This window comes from Mytilus galloprovincialis, chromosome 8 (genome assembly GCF_965363235.1).
Source record: "Mytilus galloprovincialis chromosome 8, xbMytGall1.hap1.1, whole genome shotgun sequence".
Taxonomy (NCBI): domain Eukaryota; kingdom Metazoa; phylum Mollusca; class Bivalvia; order Mytilida; family Mytilidae; genus Mytilus; species Mytilus galloprovincialis.
The window spans coordinates 16,199,847-16,220,153 of record NC_134845.1 but is presented as its reverse complement, the minus strand read 5'-3'; the positions used below and the strand labels follow the sequence as shown (position 1 = coordinate 16,220,153).

The window sequence follows — 20,307 nt, the reverse complement described above, 5'->3', positions numbered from 1 at the left end:
AGTAATACTTAATATTATAAACATGTGAAATAGGTTTGGAAATATGATTTCAAATCACATTTGTGTTTGTGGCAATTTTTATATTATTTACAAAACTAAAAAAGTCCCATAATGAAAAATATCAAACAAATTCAATTGAGAAAAATAACGGCCTAATTTATAAAAAAAAAAAAAAAAAAACAAAAAAAATAAAAAATTCAGGAAAAACAAATATGACAGACAAGAAACAACTGCAACCACTAAACTACAGGAGTCAGTTTCACAAAAAAACTTACGACTAAGGTTGATCTTAAGTTATGAACAATGGAGTATACTTTCGACCAATCTTAGTCATAAGTTTTTTTTGTGAAACGCACTCCTGGCTCCTTAGCGTGTCACTAAACAACATATATACAACAACAAATTAGATATGACATTTCTATTTTCTGATTATAAACAAAATTAATCCTAATCAAAGCAGCAATGTTGAGAACCATGCATCAAGCACCTGTCCGACCACATCAATTCATATCTACTATCAACTAAACACTTAATCATGATGACATTTATATAATTGCAAAAGATATTGCAAGCAATGTAATTTTCATGTATTTAACTAGAATTTAATACAATTAAAATCATTTTTTAAGCCAAGATGTTTCAAAATAGATCACTTTCATTACAATCTTATTGAAAATCACATTATCAACCAGTCATAAAAACATGTTTTTCTTCAAATAAAAAATATTGACGCAATGGATTTTTGACTAGACCAAAATATACTATAAGGATCAGATAACTATGAGTTATGGACAGTCATTAAAGTTCAACAATAAGTCAACAAGTTCATTTAATTATTCATAATTTGGCTGTGTATGTGTAAAAGATCAAACGGTTAAATAAGCAGGTAAAAAGCCATTGCACTTGATTGCATTTAGGTTGGATTTTTTTTTTATGGTAAAACAAATCTGGACTTATTTGGATTTATTTTTTGATAAACTCAGGTCATTCTTAAAGGAGTGGACATAATGGTGTACATTTCATTCTTGTTTACATTTTGCATTTTAACATTTACCACTTGTTTAAATGGTTGTTGAACCATCCAGTGGAAGGTGAATCCCTTTCACTCAACTTACAATAATATATATTCATGGCAATATTCAGTAACTTGTGGAAAACAAATCTTGTTATTTTTTTCTTTGTAAATTGGCTGTTAGAATATTTGGTTCTCTTGGAAATGAACACTAAAATTTACATTGAAATATGGCTTAAAAAAAACTAATAGACTCTAAAGTCTTAAACTTTTAGCATTGATTTGTGAATTTCCTTGTTTGTAGTTATACACTATAGTCAGGAACTTTCTGCCAATTGACTTAAGGGGATATGATACAGTTACAGGGGGGTAATAACATTGCTAACTTAAAAGGTTATTTTTCGGGACTCAAACTGTGACATATCAGGAAAAGCTGCATTTTTCAACTGTTTTCTATGATTTAAATTGATTTAACTTGAAAACTAGTACATGGACCCCCCCCCCCCCCCCCTTTTTTTTTAAACATCATTAGTCAATTAGTCAAAATTGATTTTTTTTTTTAATTTCTAAAAAAATTTTGTTTTTTCCTAAGCTTCTGTAACTTTGTTAAAAGTTAATTTAAACTAGATATCATTGAGATGGGAGCCATCTCTGTGGGCCCCGCTGTGAATAATGTGCATTAAAAAATTGTATCTTTACCATAGGACATGGGTTTGTCAACTGAAATCAAAGTTTTTGACCTTGACCTTTGACCTAGGAAGTTGTAAATAAATTATGACACACCCTTTGGTGTTGGTTTATAAACATGTCAAGTATAAACTTTGAAATGATAACGGTTCTCAAGATATAGAGCGGACACGATCTTTACCATAGGACACGGGGTTGTCAACTGAAACCAAAGTTTTTGACCTTGACCTTTGACCTAGGAAGTTGCACATAAATTATGACACACCCTTTGGTGTTGGTTTATATACATTTCAGGTATAAACTTTAAAATGATAATGGTTCTCAAGATATAGAGCGGACACAATCTTTACCATAGGACATGGGGTTGTCAACTGAAACCAAAGTTTTTGACCTTGAACTTTGCCCTAGGCAGTCGTTCATAAATTATGACACACCCTCTGGTGTTGGTTCATATACATGTCAAGTATAAACTTTGAAATCATAATGGTTCTCAAGATATAGAGCGTACACGATCTTCACCACAGGACACAGGGTTGTCAACTGAAACCAAAGTTTTTTGACCTTGACCTTTGACCTAGGAAGTTGTACATACATCATGACACGCCCTCTGGTGGTGGTTAATAAACATGTAAAGTATAAAGTATGAAATCATAATGGTTCTCTAGATATGGAGCGGACACAAAGTTATTACAAAGTGTTACGGACGGACGGACAGACGGACGGACAGACAGACGGACGGACGGACGGACGGACAGACTGATCACTATAGGGCGACCCGCCTTTGGCGGGGCCCTAATTATTTCCAAAGAACCATAGTACATATTTTAAAAGAGAATATTTATGTAAAGAAGTTTTTCATAATGTTTCTACAAAAAAACGCTTGTGTTATCTGTTGAAACTAAAAAGTTAGGTGTGTCTATCCAAAGGATAAAAATGTCTGAAAAACCCAAATTTTGAGTAAATGTAAAAAGCAGCACATGAAAGGTATAGTTTTTATTACATATTTGATTGCTTAGGTAAAAAAAAGTTGTAGGCAAATTTTCGTAAAAGAATCATCATGGGATTGAAACTATCATATGCCCTTCAGTAAATTCCTACTGATTATGTTTGGGAACAATCATCTATATATTGAAAACATTTCTTTTTACTTTGCAATTTAAATATTATATTTTTACACTTGATGAAGTACAGGAGTTTACAGAACTCAAGGTATATTTAACTTACAGAATATTATAATAATAAAGTTACCACAAAGTCATCATTTATAAAGATTTTTACAAACAAATTTGGAGAGGACCATCTTCATGTCCTCATGAAAACATTTCATTAATTCCTTGGTTATTGACATCAATCAGTATGTCAGAATTCTGAAAATTTTCACTTAATATAATTGCATGAAAATAAAAATTGAATATTTAGAAGTTATAAAGCCATCATAAAATGTATATATCCTTGTAGAAGCTTATCTATCAAACAGTTTTGATGACTTAAGAAACAAAACATGAACTTTCTTTTCTCTTCATTTCTTTGATTTAATTGCATGAACTTTGTTTAAATGTCGGTCACCGTTTAAAATATAAAAAAAACACCTGCTTGAAACACCCATTACCACAAAATTATGTAAAATTAGGAGGGACCTCAAAGTTTTAGAACTATCTGTTGGTTATAACTTTGATATATCAGTACATACTTACTGTAATGAATATTTAAAGGTACTGTGTCCACCTAAATTGATTTATGCCTTTATATACATTTTGAACTATTAATATATTTAAATATAGGCTTTAAAGTCTTACTCAAATATTTAACAGGAATTAGTCAATATAATACTATAATAGCTATTATTTCAAAGATGAGATGAAATAAACAATACACCTTCAATCACCAATAAAGTATTGTGGGGTTTTTATAAAAATTTCTAAACCTTATTCGTCATATGAAGGTTTATAAAGTTTGTAGAAACAGGGATTAAGATAAACAAACAATTAAAGGTTAAAGAGTACCAGACTTTTAACACCTCTCAGTCATTTGGTATGTTAAATATTAGTCTTGTGTCTATAAGACTTTGATGCCCTTTCAAAACTATAAAACAAATTGTTTGAAAATATCCAAAAGTTCCAAAACTTAGTCTTTAAAACTGGCCGGCAGTGGTAAATTACCAAGGAATCCTGAAAAAAGTGGATTAGAGTTTCTACCCAAAAGTGAACTTGGTTTGAGGGGCCCAGCAGAAAAAAAGTTTACACATACATACATCCTGGATTACTTCATATAGCCACTCTCAGCTGTTATCCACTGATGTCAGACAAAAAATGAGATATTATTCAAAAGACAGCAAAATATTGAAAGCTAGATGATTTTTATTGCGTTCCAAAACTGTCATCCAAAACTGTTTCTTTAACAAGAAAAGCTATCTCTATGAGATTCACAAGTTGACAGTTATATGGATATGTTGACATCAGTGTATATGATCCCATTCATATCTATACTATTAAACGAGAAGACCTCAATTTGGGTGTCGCTTCTCCTCCTTCCACAATAAATTAATCATCATGCCTCTGTGTCCTATATGTAACATGTATAGTCGCATTTGTCATCCATTCTTATGATCATTCAGTTGGGGTTATTTTGGGATAAAAACGAAAAAGAATGCGTCCGGATATTTTCCCGTCATTGGACAAAACTTTAAGTCTGATTAGACTTCCGGTTTGTGTTTTTCTGTACTTTGAACATACAAAGACTATGAATAAAGTGTATAAATTTTATTTCTGCTGTCATTTTGAGTTCTAGCATGTATCATCCTTGCTTAACGTGTTTCAGTTTGGGTTATTTTGGGAGGAAAACGAAAATGAATAATATTTGCTATTTACTATCAATTAGTTTACAGTGGATCCAGAACTTTTCATAAGGGATTTGGCACTGACTGATCTAAAAGAGGGGGGGGGGGGCATTTCTCTCATGCTTCAGTGATTCCCCATATATATAATCAACAAATTTTTTTCAACGAAATGGGGGGCAGGGCCTCCAGGCCCCCCCCTGGGATCCACCTATGGTTTATAATCAACGGCGGTCACTGCGGATATATTTCTGTACATACTTACATGTATACATTTACTATGAATAACTGTATTTGTTATAATTTACTATAAATTCCTTTTCTGTACCTTGAACATACAAAGACTATGAATAAAGTATATAAATTTGCTATCTGCTATCATTTTGAGTTATCATTCATCATACTTGCTTAACGTGTTTCATTTTTGGTTATTTTGGGAGGAAAACGAAAATGAATAATATTGGCTATTTACTATAAATCAGTTTACAGTGGCGGATCCAGAACTTTTCATTAGGGGGGGGACTGACTGACCTAAAAGGGGGGGGGGCGTTCCTCTCATGCTCCAGTGATTCCCCATATAAACAAAAAATTTTCAACGCCCCCCCCCCCCGGGATCCGCCTATGGTTTACTATCAACGGCGGTCACTGCGGATATATTTCTGTATACATACATTTACTATGAATAACTGTATTTGTTATAATTTACAATAAATTCCAATGGTTATCTTGGGGGGGGGGGGGGGGGCTCTTTACTATTATTGGCGTTCACTGATGTATATATATATATATATATATATATGTAAGTACCTTTGACTTTTGATACCTCTCCTGAAATTCTCTGTAAAGTAATTTAATTAAAGTATATATGCATGTTCATAGAGTACAGAAAAACAGAAGGTATAAAAATCGGTATTTGGAAAATAGGGGGAGGGCATAAAAATGGGCCCAGTCCCTAAGTACCTTCGACTTTTGACACCTCTCCTGACATTCTCTGTATAGTAATTAAAGTATATATGCATGTTCATAGAGTACAGAAAAACAGAAGGTATAAAAATCGGTATTTGGAAAATAGGGGGAGGGCAAAAAATGTGCCCAGTCCCTAAGTACCTTTGACTTTTGATATCGCTCCTGAAATTCTCCAGTCAGTATAATTTTTTTTACAGTTTACATACGCTCTATTTCCCCGCGATTTTGCGGGTGTGTTCTAGTAAATTTAGTTAAAAACAGTCTCTTACTACATCATGTACATTAACCATTGAAAATCAAATAACATTAATGTACTTTTATAAACATTAAGTTTCTATTTACTTTTCACTTTAATTTATTACACGTATTGTCCATAATCATTAGATTTATCTATTATGGCAATTTAAAACTTTGTATTAAGCTTTATAAAAATCTATGAACCATAATAAGTTTTTTTTTTTTAGAAAATTTATGTGTGCCAACATTATAGAATTCATATTTGTCCTTCTATTATACCACAGTGGCTTTTAATTAAAAGATTTCAATATTAATAAAATGTCAAGGGTATCTGTAATCAATTTTCAGAAATTGAATGTCAATCGCACGTCAGATTCCAAACGGAAATATAAAGAATTGATGATTGCAACATAATACAAGTCAAATGGACCAACCACTGGCATAGACAAGTCTCACTCTGTTTTTTATATCAACTTTGAACAGAACACATTAATCATAAATTAATAATTTGCTTTGGATGAAAAAATGGCATTGTCTTTTTTCTTTTGTTGGTACATTATATGAAAGTTAAATGTCGGAAGATGACGTTTGATTTTTACTCTAAATGATTAAATACTAGGTTAATAGGTTTACCTAGTTTTTTTAACTTATATTTTTTAAAGTTTATTTTACAACACATTGATGTCACACTCTCTATGAATGTATGGATGTCCATGTAAAAGAGGGACGAAAGATACCAAAGGGACAGTCAAACTCATAAATCTAAAACAAACTGACAACGCCATGGCTAAAAATGAAAAAGACAAACAAACAACGGCACACATGACAAAACATAGAAAACTAAAGAATAAACAACACGAACCCATCAAAAAACTAGGGGTGATCTCAGGTGCTCTGGAAGGGTAAGCAGATCATGCTCCACATGTGGCAACCGTCGTGTTGCTTATGTGATAACAAATCAAGTAAATTGTCTAATTCGGTAGGTCACATTCATGAAAGGGAAGAGGATTGTAGTTACGACGCAAGGAACATATCCGATATCATTTGTGAAATGGTTATTCCATAACGGTCAACCAACTCGTGATGGCGTCCGTAAAATTTACGAAGGGATGATTTCAACTTCACCATTTGGAACTCTTGGTTTAATAGCTTCCTTGTGAGCAGCAACCCTCTATCAGGAAAATCATGATAGGAAATTTCTATGCAAGCACGGGAATATCGTACACTGATTTTTAGTTTGTTCTTATAATGTGCTATTACATAACTGTCCCAGGTAATGGGAGGTGGTTGACAAGTCCACAAACATGTTTAACCCCTTTTACATTCCCTATGTGCCTGGTCTTAAGTAAGGAGCCTAATAATTCAGTAGTAGTTGATTGCTGTATATTTGTTTTGTCATAAATCAGGCAGATGGTTTTCTCATTTGAATTGTTTCTCATTTTGTCTTGATGCGGCCTTTAAAGCTGACTGATCTATACAGTATTGCTTTTGTTCATTGTTAAGGACATACATGGACTTATAGTTGATGCCATCTATTTCATTAAAACTATGGTAGAAAGAAATCATATTGGCAATCTCCTTATTATTTCATATTTATCTGAAATGATGAAAAAGAACTAAAACACAGCCAGCAATTATATGTAAAATCTATGTGTAAAATATTTAAGGTTCAAAAACAATATATTACCTGTTTGTAGATTTTTTTTCTTCAAAATTTGCACGAGACTAGGTTTGGAGAACATTCATCTGAAAATGTAAAACAAGGACAATTTCATATACAGTATATATGGGGTATCCATCCATAAAACAAAATCAGTACATGCATAATAAAAGAGCAACAAAACAGTGCTTTTATTACTGCTCTTCAACTCATAGCCACGTTTAAAATATACTTGAAAGGAATTACAATTTGGAATATAACGGGAAAGCTATATTTTTTTCTACTGAAATTTTTGCATATAATATTTATATTCCTGGAACCCAATATGTGGCACTAACATTATGGTTGTATAGTGCAATAAACATTTCAAAATAATTAAATTATTCAATAAAAAATTATAATAAAAGCTAACACAAAGAAATGTTCACTAAAGTCAAAAACATGCGAAAGCATGCTCCTAAAAAATCATCAAAATAAATTTTAAAACAAATTATTCAAAATTTTAAATACAAATTGTAAACTCTTTTTGACCTACCATAAAAAGACTGACAACAGTTGATGCTATGAATCTTCCTTAACTCACTGCATGGATGTGTGTTAGGTCATAACATGAAGTGAAAATAAACCTTTAAATAGAAATTGATAGTTAATTTTAATTCAAAGTTTATTATCAACAGTGAGGTACACAGTGGGAGTGTACAAACTTATAATTATGAGAATGATATGCTGTGTAAATATCAAAGTTATATGTGTACATTTGTACTCAACAATTTCCACAGCTTGAAAATTTAAATTTGTATGGCACTATTTTCTTTTGTTCTAAATTTTAAGAACTAAAATGTTGTACTTATGGAGTATGGTACTGCTTGTTATTAATTATCTAGTTATTGAAGCAATCCATCATCGGACACAAGTGATCAATCATGTTTGGTTTTCTATGCTACTCAACATGGTGCAAAACCAGTTTAAACTTGTTAACCCGTCTTATGTACATCTATAAAACAAATATAATCAACTTTTTTCACTGTGCTCCCCTAAATATAAATTTTGCTTATAAAACAGTATTACAAGGTGTGCATGAGGCATTTCCCCCCCTAAATATAGGCCTTGTTGCCAGGGTAATTAGTGCACTTTTGCACAATCAAAGTAAGGTAAAGACAAGAGGCTGTCACAACGACAGCAAACCGGATTTTTTTAATATTTATTTGTGTCCTGGCAATATCACAAGAACCATTACTGATGAATGGTGAAAGTGAAAATCGTCAATATCAAATTTGACCTCCATTTTGTCATCAGTATCAACATATTAAAATTTGAAAAGCTTAGATTGAATGGTTCATGAGTAAATGCAACAACGTGAATGGAAACGCCATTTTACAATCTTTCAAGAACCATAACTCCTGAACGGTAAAAGTCAAAATCGTCATTATTGAACTTGACCTCTATTTTGCCATCAGTAACATCATATAAAAATTTCAAAAGCTTTGGTTGAATGGTTCATGAGAAAATGCACCGACACGACTGGAAACACCATTTTTCAATCTTTCAAGAACCATAACTCCTGAACGGTAAAAGTCAAAATCGTCTTTATTAAATTTGACCTCTATTTTGTCATCAGTAACAACATAATAAAATTTGGGAAGCTTTGGTAGAACAGTTCATGCGTAAATGCACGGACACAACTGGAAACTCCATTTTTCAATCTTTCAAGAACCATAACTCCTGAACGTTAAAAGTCAAAATCGTCATTATTGAACTTGACCTCCATTTTGTCATCAGTAACAACATATTAAAATTTGGGAAGCTTTGGTAGAACAGTTCATGCGTAAATGCACGGACATGACTGGAAACTTCATTTTTCCAATCTTTCAAGAACCATAACTCCTGAACGGTAAAAGTCAAAATCGCCATTATTGAACTTGACCTTCATTTAGTTGTCAGTAACAACATATTAAAATTTGAAAAGCTTTGGTTGAACGGTTCATGAGTTAATGCACGGACAACATTTGATTGCCGCCCGCCCGCCAGCCGTACATCCCCAAATCAATAACCGACATTTTTGTCACAAAAATCCGGTTAAAAATCAGAGAACAGCAGAAATCATAATCAATAAGTTGAAGAAATGAAATGAACAGAAAAGTTTTAAACATTGGTTCATAACAAACTGACAACAGTAGGGAGAAAGTACAAGTCATCACATAGCTAAAGAGAAAGTTTATTATAAGTTTTATTGATGTTTTTCTTTTCTTTCGGCCAAATAAAATTGTAGGTCATTGTAGGTGAGGTTGCAGTTACATCTATATAAAAAAATGGTAGGTAGGTATGTTTTTTCTAACATGGAGTCTTAGCAACTAACATTCTGAATTTAACAGTGCTTAATGAAAAATGAAGCAAAAAAATATCTTTAGGGTAGTTTTTTTTTCATTAAGACTAAAAATAGGGTAGATAGGGTAATTGGAACCACACATATATATCTTTATTTGGCCTCATATACATTCTTGTCTTCTAAATACTCTTTTCCCAAAGAGGACCTCTCTTCAGTTAAATAAAATAATGATAAAAATATTTCATTCATACCAATAAATCTATTTCATTACAAATCGTCAAATCAGTTTCCGTCATTCACATACCTACGCTATAAAGAATTGTTTTCATCACGACTGGACTTGATGGAATTTGGTCATAATACCTTTCATTTTCAGAATAAAAGGTCATTCAATTTATCTTTTATACTTATCTTCTGGTTGACATAAGTTTGATTGTAGCCATGAATGATTAACATTTTATTTTACAGACCGAATTACTAAAGAAATGAGTAATTTGTGGTCATTTAGACTTAGAAATATGTGTTAGTTCAGGTCATTCTGCAGATCTGGGTACCGATAAATTATAATTATAGTGTCCACAGTCATTTGATTCCTTGTGTTAGTTTGCTGTCTGATTGATATACCCACCAGATTATTTATTTACTTTTATGGTAGAATAAATTCCCAAATGATTTTTTTTTTAAATGTCTCCTATTCAAGATCATTTTATTGATTTTAACTTTATAAATATAAAAAAGTTATCAAATGAATACAAAAAACAAACTGTATGGGTTTTGATCACTGTTGAAGGCTGTAGGGTAACCTTAAGTTGATTACTATGGTCTATTACATCATTTGGTCTCTGGTGGATAGTTGTTTCATAGGCAATAATACCACATCTTCTTACAGTGGTCTCCAAGGCTCTGAGAAATCAACTAGAAATTTTGTCCCTTAAACCAATTCTATTATCTCCACCAGTCTCTTTTTACAAGACATTTACATATATGATTTGGACAAAATTAAAAAATTCAGGGTCATTTGGTACAGTAATGCTAATCACTTAAATGGACCAAACCAATTTTTAGTGGCCTTTGCCCTATATCTGTCTTTAATAGACCTTGAAGATTACTGTTTTTTTATATCATGAATTTGAAAGAAGATAAAACATTCTAGCATTAACACAGATGGTCAAGGCCAACTGTAACTGTACAAAGGAGAAGGGCCCAAGAACACCCAAGTTGGTTTTAAACAAGAATCCACAGGTTGCCATGCAAAGCATACCCTCTTTCATATTTTGAAAACAGAAAAGAGATATTTGACAGATTTTAAGAGCACTCACACATTACAATCCATCACTGCCAATCCAAGCTTGAGACCAAATATGAAGTCTGGCATCCTGTAGTTTGGTAGGAACGCATGACAATTTATTTTTTAACCCATTCCGCAACTTCAAAGTATTGACAAAAAAGGAAGTGGGCCTATGACAGATTATGAAATGCTCACACAATACAACTCATCAAATATCTAGGCTGTCAGCTGCCAAAGATTATTGTGCAAGTCATTCTATGTTCAGTTGTACCTGAGAAAAGCTATCAGAAATAGTTGTTGGATGTTTGGATGAACAGACAGACAGACAGACCAGCCCTACTCTATCCCCACACTGAGGGGGCCGGGTATGATAATGCATTCATCTTTTTGAGACAGAGTAATGATATAGATTTGGAAAAGGAGATATTACTTCATTTTTTTTTTTATCTTGGAAAATGGACACCTGTAAAAATAGAGTTTTATGCTTCAAAAACATAGCGCTTTAACGTGTCAAATAAAATATTTAGAGGGATCATTTCTAAATATTGCTCTCTCAATCAATTATTATTACATATATATACCGGTAGTCTTTAATTTGACAAATATAAGTACTGTCAGAAAAATAGCACATTAAAGTTTTCTTGCACTATTTTTCAATTAATAAGACTGGATGGGAAGCAATCTACCAGCAAAATTAAAATGATTTTTTTTTTTAAAATATCAATAATAAATATCTTTGAATAAAACTAGATGTGTCAAAGCAACACAAATGGCCCCGTCTCCAAAAATTGAAAAATCTGCAATTTTAATAACACATGTATATGGACACAAACATAATGGTAGTCCGACATATCAAAAATCAGCTCAAAATCTGGAGGCGTATAGAAACAAAATCTGTATAACTGTTCAACAATTTTCAAAGTTGTAAACCCTTAATTTTGGCAAAAAATTAGCAGAGCAGAACGAAACTTAAACTTGATCTGTAACTCATCATGGTTAACTCACATACCAAAACTCAGCCCAGTATCTGAAGGCGTTTAGAAAAAAAGTCCATATAACTGTGATTTTCAACAATTTATCAAAGTTCAAAGCCCGTAATTTCGACAAAAATTAGCGGAGCGGAATGAAACTTAAACTTGATCTGTAACTCATCATGGTTAACTCACATACTAAAAGTCAGCCCAACATCTGAAGGCGTTTAGAAAAAAACTCTGTATAATGGTTTGTTGTGGAATGACGGATTGACGGAATTACGGAATGATGGAATTGCGGAATTACGGAATTTCAGAATTACGGAATTTCGGACAAGGGTAAAACTATATGGCACCGACAACTTCGTTGTAGGGCCATAAAAAGGAATAACTCAAGATTTCCTTCACTTAAAAGAAGTTTTGGGTGGAAATCAAGCTTCATTGCACCTTATGATCTGTTCCTTTTATTTAAATTATTTCTTGATCTTTAAACTACAAGTCCAACATATAACCCCAATATCTAAAGTTCCTTAAGTAACATGTAAAAAAAATCAACATACCTGCCTTATTTCAAAATTTAGAACTAGAATGAAACAAAACTTTTATACAGTTTTAACATAATTATACAAATCAACTCACCACTCCTCAGCGATACTAACAAATTACTATGTTTGGTCAATAAATTTCAAAAGGTTTGTGTTCATGATTAAAAATCAATTACTGACAAATTTGTTTTGAATTTGTTTTTCGGCAGAGTAATATGACCTCCCACCAACTGATATCAACAACATGTTCCATTATATACAGAAATGAACGATCAGTCAACGGCTTATCACATGCAGGAGACATTCTTATATTGATAAAAATACAAACTGACCAAACTTCCAAAAGATTTTGTAAATAGTATTGTGTAATTTAAGATGGATTGTTTTGGGAGCATTAAGGTCATTTTGATATCATATATGTAGAAACATTGTCCATTTTCTCTATTTTGATAGAAGTTACAAGATAGAAATAGTTAAGACCCTCACTTTCAAACAAAAAGTTCATTCACTAATTGAGAAATCATAAACTTTTCCTAATATACTGTAAAGTGCACTTTTTAACATAAGTGTATGGCCACCTTAAACATAACTGTCATAACTTGATTGCGTAACTCTATACATTTGTCTATAAAAATTTATGTTTCTAGTTTTGTTAAATCTCTAAAGTACTCTCCGACTGGACAAAGAAACCCCAAATGAAATAAATCTTCTAAAAGCAACTTGTATGAATAATGTGCCTAAATAGAATCAAGAGTTAAGGCAAACTGCCTTCCAAATTAAAAATGAGGGGACAAAATTTGTGAATTATACTTTCTCCGCTATATTTAATGTTTGCTAACTCTCCTTGAAATGTTGAAATCATTGATAAGAAGTATAAATAAAATACAGACATTTTTAAAGTCTAATTAAAACTGATCAATTTTTCAAATCTATACAAAATTCCAGTTAAATATGCATATCCTCTTTAGAATAATAATACCAGCATTTGTAATATAAGTTATTTACGCAATATAAGCTGTTCATCCATGTAGTTATGTAGACATAATTTTCTTATAACAATATCAAAAATATTTAATATGTAAGGTATGACGTCAACATATTGACTTGCAATTCCAGACTGTATAATAATGTAGCAACGGAAACTGAAAATCAATCTATTCATAATATTCTGTCTTACACTATTTCAATTATTAGGTAATTCTGGGCCTTATATTAGACCAATTTACTTCTTGACTTAAGAAACAAGGAATTCTAATTTAATATCTTTGATATTATGACATCAGTTTATTGCCATACCTATTTTATTAAAGACTCAAACCATTTTTTTTACAGGACTGTTAAATCCATGAACTTAAAGACCTCAAAATGTGTTAAAATAACAAAGCATTGGGATAGAATATATACTGCTCATGTATGCTTTTCCTTGAAAATTCTGTCACTTAACACATGAAACAGAATGAGGATATGATTAGGCCACTTCTCACCCTTGAATAACAAAAAACATGTTTTACAAAATTGTTTCAAATGACCATGATTGTCAAAAGTTTAAAGAAACCTTATATATTAAATTAACTTGAAGACTAAATTACAAGATTCTTTGCATCTATTTTAACACCCAAAATATACCACAGAACTTCGAAAACAGTAATATTTAAGACATTACAGTTGTTATTGTTGGAATTTTTTTTAAACATTGTAAAATCATCTGGGCCAAAACGAATTGATTTTTTTGTTTGATTTTTGTACCATATCATAAACATAAAGTAACAACAAATAGCATGAATAGTCAGGATAGTGAAATAAACGAAACTTATAATGAGAAATTGCTGAAATTTTTGTAGCCTCAAGTTTCAAGTTTTTGTACCCTTAAGTTTCAAGTTCTAATTCTGTTTACTGTCAGATTTAAAAAACATTTCAAAATAAGGCAAAAAGCATAAAATAAATAAATAAATAAAAATAAAAATTAACAATCTTGATTAAATCAACCAAATAGACTAGTACATTATACTAAATTGAAATAATAACTGCAATCCAGTGATATACAATATATGGCCAATGTCCATTAAAAAAAAATACAGCATCAGATAAAATTTGTTTTACTTAAGTCAAATTTTCATCAGATTGAAATAATTTTTCCTCTGCATCCTTGGCAGTATGCTTGGTTTGATTTTAGCTACCTTTGACAGCAGGCAAATCTTGTTGATTTTATTCAAAATAAGCTATTTTTGGAAGGCATGCACGAAATCACAGGACATTGGAGGAACTCTCAGAACAGGGGTTTCACCAATTTTACACACATTACACAAAATGTTGAGGGTGAAACCCTACAAACTGATAATTTTATGAAATAAAAGTATGTTATGAATGTATTCACACAATATTATCCAATTATTGGTTTTATTGGTTGAATGAAGTGAAGTCATATAAGTCTTAGTTGCTCGGATACACCGGTCTGCACCCTACTTGTATAAAATTAATATAGAACTTAAGGATATCAGAAGGTATATTCTAATAATTTAATTTTGGATGTAACAAGTCTTCTGATTAGCTGACGTTATTTTGTTATGAGCCCATAGACATAATTTAGTCATGTGACCGTGACGTCATCAATGTTTTTTCATGGTTTTCTACGGTTTAAAATGGAATTTAGAATTAAATTATAAGAAATGTCTGTAATATTTTTTCTGTCTATTCGAAATAACATAAAAAATGTTGTGCACAATGTTAAATAACCCGCTACGCACGTTATTCAGTGTGCACCATTTTTTTTAATGTTATTTCTTCATAGACAGAAAAAATATTAGTCATCAGAGCTCCAGATAAGAATTCACAAATTGGGTTTTTTACCCACCATTTTCTTATATAATTGGGTGATAAAGTTTTTTAATTGCATTATCAATTCCAATTCACCCCTTATGTTAATATTAAATTGGGTTTTTCACCACCAAGCTCCTTATTGTATTAGGTTTTTTCATCAACACAATATTGAATATTTAGGCTGAGTGAATATCAACCCCAGATTTTTTTCCATCTTAAATATGTTTCTTTCTTTGTTTAGCTGTTTTATTTGGTTTAGGGTTAGGGTTATTTGCTAGCTGTTTTATTTGGTTTATTCACTGAGGAGCAATTGTAGGTTTAATTTTTGTTCCGTTTCAAACCTTCTGCCAGTTTTGTATTTTCTCATATATACTGTATAAAACGGATATATGTATTCACAGGCACTCGTTTTATACCTTTATATAATAAATTCTGAGACCAGTGAAAAATGAAACAAAAAATAGTTTATAAACTCTAATTATACTTGAATGTTTTTGTTTTATTCCAATTTTCATAAATCTGGGTTTAGTTGTCTTTTTTTAGAACTTTTGGTTTCTGATGCTTTATCATGTCATAATTGATTTGGCCTCACGTGTTTGGCCTTTCACTTTCTCCAACTGATTTCTTTTTGAGGAAACCCTGTTTTTATTAGCAATGTTCTCGTTAAGGTACACACACACACCCGTGTGTTCGACGGCTTCCTAAAAACACTGGCTGAGTCTTGTTATCATCATAACTTTCCCTCAGCTTTTCAAAAACAGCAGAAAACATGCTTCTATTCAATATTTTAATGTCACTTTCGTTTTAATTCAATGTATGTTATGATAAATTCCGAGCAATGCGAAAAAATATGACTACATGACACATGCTAGTTGGATAAACGTCGAGAAGATCGAAATGTTTTCAAAAACACGTGTACCTATTGAGCAACGGCAAACTCTAACAGGGACCCATTTCAGTTACTTGATGCAGGGATCTATTTTTAGAACGAAAAGAAATTTCCAATTATAAATATTATAAAAAATAAAAATAGTTTACGCGACGACTGTAAACAGATAAGGGTAAACAACGCAAATGGTAGCCAATAAAAGGGTTGCAGTCTTCACGATGAACTATTTAATCTACAGGCCCGGAGCTCAATTTTTGAAAATTTTTAGTTAGATTCTGTTGGCCTGTAGATATGATTTTTACAGGCCCGAGTGCAATGTCACTAGCCTGGGCTGCCTGGGCTGCCACTCAGCGTGAAGACTGGGGTTGAGAACTCATGGTTTTGGAATATAATTGGGTTTTCCTTTGAATTAATTGGGTTATTGAACCCTGCAATGGGCAATTGCATTGGGTTTTTTTATTATTTGTATTGCGTGATCACGCAAATACGCAGCTTATCTGGAGCTCGGAGTCATTCCTTAAATAACATTTGTTCTATTTACTGCGCATATTATCCTATTCACAGGAGACAACTTTATATCATACAAGGGAGGCAACATAGAAATAAAAGGATTCTGAATCAATAGTGATGTAAAGTTATTTTAGTGTTACGTTGTACGTATATTTAAGTAGTTTTATTGCTTGTTTTTTGTTCTGTAGAGTGTAGTATATTTTTGGTGTTCTGTTAGTCGTTATGTAAGGGGAGAGACATATACTAAATATGTCTCTGGTACGGGTTAGATTAAGGACTAATGTTAGGTTAGGTTGAGTGTTGTTTAATATTGTCAAATATGGATTAAGACCGCTAAAGTTTGGAAAAAGTCGTAAAAACTACAGTAAAGAAGACAAAAATTTGCAAATTGGACATAACTACGTCTTACGAAGTATGTCAATGCGAAAGCGGGCTGTGATTTAATGTTTTGTTAAAAACAAAGTGCCTAAAGTTTTCCCATCTTAACATTTAATTACAACTGAGGGCTGTTAAAGATTGAAGTAGTTTCGTTGACAAACGTCGTCTGTATTTTCCGCCATAGATCTTCTTCTGTGACGTAGAGTGCGGTAAATTCTGAACGTTTGACGGAAAAGATACGAAATGTACTCGAAACTGTCCATCTTCTTCTTCTTCTTCTATATCTATATCCTTTTATTTATGGATCACCTCCTCAGAGGATATTATCCAAGTGTGGAGTTAATAGACAATAGACAATAAAAGAAATGGTAACGACCGAATGAATAAACATGTTGTATATTTGTTAAGTAGTAATATTGTTTTGTTTTTTGTTCTGTGGTATATTTTTCGTTTTGCTCATTGTTGAAGACCGTATCGTGATCTATAGTTGTTATTTTATAAAATTCTGTGTCATTTGGTCTCTTGTGGAGAATTGTCTCATAGGCAATCATACCACATCTTTTGTATATGGCAGTAAAATACAAACAATTATGCCTATGTGAGTATAATATACATGTACCGTGGTATGTATGATGAAAATCTATTGCAATACATAACTCGCATTTAAACAATTTGTTACGAAAGAGGAAGATAGTTTTATTTCTGTGTAAGATTTATTATTACGTATAAGCTTTATTTCATATTTATCGCACAATGGGGTTATACTTTTTTTCTGTAATATTTGGACATTTTAAAAGTCTCTCTGATACTGGACTAACCTATGCTGTGTAGTAGTATGTGCTGTTCATGTTCAATTTCGCCACTGTTACAGATTTCACAAATTCTTTGATCCCTGAGCACTTTTAAATATCTTTCATCATCATTGTTTTATCACTTGATTTTGCCATTTGATTAGGGACTTTCAGTTTTGAATTTTCTTCGGAGTTCCGTATTTTTGTGATTTGACTTTTTTCAATGGCAAGGTTATAAGCACTAACCACAGGCACTTGTCTCAGAAAAAAATCCTATATACCTTACTATAACAGTGTGATATCAAGGTATAAAGGAATATTTTTTTGAGACAAGTGCCTGTGGCACTAACTCTTCAGTTACACATTGAGATTGATCGGCTCTATTTCTTAAAAGCATCAACATAAGCTACACGTTAACTCATTTTGTAAACAATGTGGACAAAATGTTATTATTGGAGATGCTGAAATATTGGCATGTTCTTGATAACCCTGGTCAATTATTCTTTGTTTTATAAAACCAAAAATGGGTTTATTAGTGGGTTTAACGTTTGACAAAAATGTTAAAACTAAATTTTGAATAATAAAATTTGCAACCTTTTAACCCAATGGGTAACTGATTTTTGTAGCATTATATATTTTGTGAACTAAACTTCCCTCTGAAGTGATTAAATGGTTCCAGAATTTAATACTGGATAACATTATCCTATTTTTTATTATTATACTTCACGTTAAAACGCCAGATTTTGATTGGCTAATACGAAGGTGACAATTTACTCTATCACATGGCTGAGCGGGTGATGTTTTTTAGTGTCACCCTCTGGGGAAGACCAATCCAAAATCGACAATTTAAAGTAAAAAAAAACATCATGCTTCACTTTTGTTTATATTTCGAATATTCGTCACATTGTTATGCACGTGATGTCAAAGTAAAATGCTTTGAATTTAAAATTCAACTGTGAATGACAGTAACGAACGGACATTCAGTATAATGAATTAAATAACGCATAGCTGAGAGGGTGATAGAGCAGATTGGTACTCCTCGAAAAAATAAGCATTGTCAACCTTAGCTTTGCCGCGTTTGACAATGTTTCCTCGGAGTAACAATCTGCTCTATCACCCTATCAGCTATGCGTTATTTATATAATGACAACCTTGCAAGTTTGGAACGACATGAATCATTCGAGGCCTTACAGTGTACTCCAAAGATTTAGATGCCAATTTGTTGGTGTTTTTTTGGATATACAAGTCCCAAATAACAGTACTGATCCATACTCAATAATAGATCTTGCGAGTGCGATATATGCTGTTTGACGGTAGGGCAGTGTTGTAGATTTCTCCTATGGAAGCCTAGCGTGGAACTGGCTTTGTTGCATGTCTTTGTTAATTGTTCTTTCCATTTAAGACCTTCTTGTATTTTAGCCTAAGATATGGGTTGGATTACATTTGTCCGAGTGTGTGCAGATGGTTGTTAAGGTAGAAACCGTTGGCTTTTACTTTTACTTTTAGGCTTAGCATATAGCCTGCAACATTTTTTGGCGTTGAAACGCATGCACAATTAAGTCGTCTGCACATTTTTCCCGTGATTTGAGTCCCTCTTATTGTTTGTTGTGGTCATTTTGGTTTTTGATTTCCCTGTACAGCAAACCGTTGTCTGCAAATAGTCGGACTGACGAGTTTAATGCATCTGGTAGATAATTTTTGTGACACAGGAAGAGAATGGGTCCTAGAACCGTTCCTTGAGGAACATCGGATTGACTGATGCATTACTTGAGTGTTCTCCGTCAAGTTGGACTCGCATTTTTCTTTCAGTCAGGAATGAAGTAAGCCATTTGTGGATGTTTCCTCTAATTCCATATTGGATTTTGTGCAGGAGACGATCATGAGGTACAGTATCGAATGCATTAGAAAAGTCCAGAGTTGAAATGTCTACCTGGTTTTATTTGTCGTATGACTAGATCATGTCGTGGATTGTGATAGTAAGTTGAGTTTCACAGGAATATCCGGATCTGAAGCCATGTTTAAGCATGTGTCGGCATATGATTTGCTCCAGTAGCTGACATGGTACTAATGTCAGTGCAACTGGCCTATAATTTTAAGCCGCATGTCGGTCTCCTTTCTTCAAAATACTAGAGATGTTGGCATTTCTCTAGACTTCTGGTAGTGCACCACTGTCCAGGGATAGCTGGAATATGGAGGTCAGTATTGGTGCCAGATGTTCGGCGCATGGTTTTAGTGCTCTATTTGGTATGTTGTCTGAGCAAATGCATTGCATGAGTTGATATTTTGTCACCTCTTTTCCAATTCTTCTCTTCTGATGTTGATTTGATGTATTTAATCATTTACTCTAATGTCTGTTTTTGGTCATGTTTGTGTTGTTTCCTTTGTGAGGACAGACGC

The 20,307-nt window shown here is 32.4% G+C and overlaps 1 protein-coding gene across 4 annotated transcripts in view; it reads right to left on the bottom strand.

Annotated features, from left to right (window-relative positions):
* Positions 1–17,319, bottom strand: part of LOC143085182 (putative methyltransferase NSUN7) — a 46,237-nt gene extending 28,918 nt beyond the window's left edge. For 3 of the 4 annotated variants that reach the window (XR_012981260.1, XM_076261412.1, XM_076261410.1), the window contains exons 1-3: positions 17,239–17,319; positions 7,931–8,021; positions 7,423–7,481 (exon numbers count right to left, since the gene is read on the bottom strand). The gene's annotated coding sequence lies outside the window, so the exon portion shown is untranslated. Of the gene's footprint in view, positions 1–7,422; positions 7,482–7,930; positions 8,022–17,150 lie in introns of all 4 variants that reach the window. The other variant, XM_076261411.1, reaches the window with a different exon arrangement.
* Between the last annotated feature and the right edge of the window lie 2,988 nt (positions 17,320–20,307).